This window comes from Aplysia californica, unplaced genomic scaffold (genome assembly GCF_000002075.1).
Source record: "Aplysia californica isolate F4 #8 unplaced genomic scaffold, AplCal3.0 scaffold00021, whole genome shotgun sequence".
In the NCBI taxonomy this organism is placed as follows: Eukaryota; Metazoa; Mollusca; class Gastropoda; order Aplysiida; family Aplysiidae; genus Aplysia; species Aplysia californica.
The window spans coordinates 2,262,720-2,263,875 of NW_004797291.1; the positions used below are offsets into that span (position 1 = coordinate 2,262,720).

The following is a 1,156-nucleotide window of genomic DNA, read 5'->3' on the forward strand; positions in this document are numbered from 1 at the left end:
AGACATACACAGACAAACACACACAAACACAAACAGGCACACAGAGTTACGTACACACACACAGACACACACACACACGCACACACACACACTCACTCACACATACACCCACCCACCCACATACACACACAAACACATACACACACACACACACCCGCACACACACACATACACACACGCACACACCCACATTCACGCACACACAGATACACACATCTATATACACAAACACACACACACACACACACACACACACACACACACACACACACACACATACATACACATATACACAGACACACGACACGCACAGGTACGTAGAAACGTAGAGAGACCTTAATAAATCCAAACACTCCTACACACGACAACGCCCTTACACCTATAATTTGGTTCAATCACAGCGCCGCTTGACAACCACAGTCGCTTTTGAGTTTGGGTATCAGAATTGAGAAAACTCGATGACTGTAAAGCGATCCGAGATCAATAACGCGCTAAAAGCCCCCAGTGTCTCAGTTGTGGAGTGGCTACATTTGTGTGTTTGTCGCAATTGATGTGATTCTCCGGCGACCGGCAACCATCAAGTCATCCCGGAACCGGAAGGGGAAGTTCGTCCCAGGACAACAAATAATCAAATTGACGATTGATTCCACTCATGGGTTTAGAAGGACTGTATCATGTACATTTATTTTTAAATACGACCCAAGATATAATATCTTTGTTTATTACCAACAACATATACGATTCCAAAGTCGATAATTACAGTTTTACTTCGTCTGTCTGTCTGTCTGTCTGTCTGCCTGTCCCCTCCCCCCCTCCCCCCCTCTCTCTCTCGTTCTCGCTTTCTCTTTATCTCTCTTTCTCTGTCTTTCTCTCTCTTTTTCATACACTCTCTTTTCTTTTTTTTTTCAACTTCCCCTTCTACACCCACTGTTTCCTTTTCTCTTTCCTTTTATGATCTCAGTCTATCTCCTTGACAACGTAGAATTGCATTAAAACACACATTTTTTAAAAACCTTGCTGCATGTTTATGATAGAATCTAACGCTGGAACAGTAAACCAATGCAGGACAATGGAAGTGTTTACAAATAATTATTATGTTTATGTGGTTGAAAAAAACTATCTAGGACCTTCACAAATAGACAGAAAGCCCCCCCCC

The 1,156-nt window shown here is 42.7% G+C and overlaps 1 protein-coding gene across 1 annotated transcript in view; it reads right to left on the reverse strand.

Annotated features, from left to right (window-relative positions):
* Nucleotides 1–1,156, reverse strand: part of LOC101854843 (GTP cyclohydrolase 1) — a gene marked incomplete at its 5' end in the record, with an annotated part of 96,041 nt that overhangs the window by 12,805 nt on the left and 82,080 nt on the right.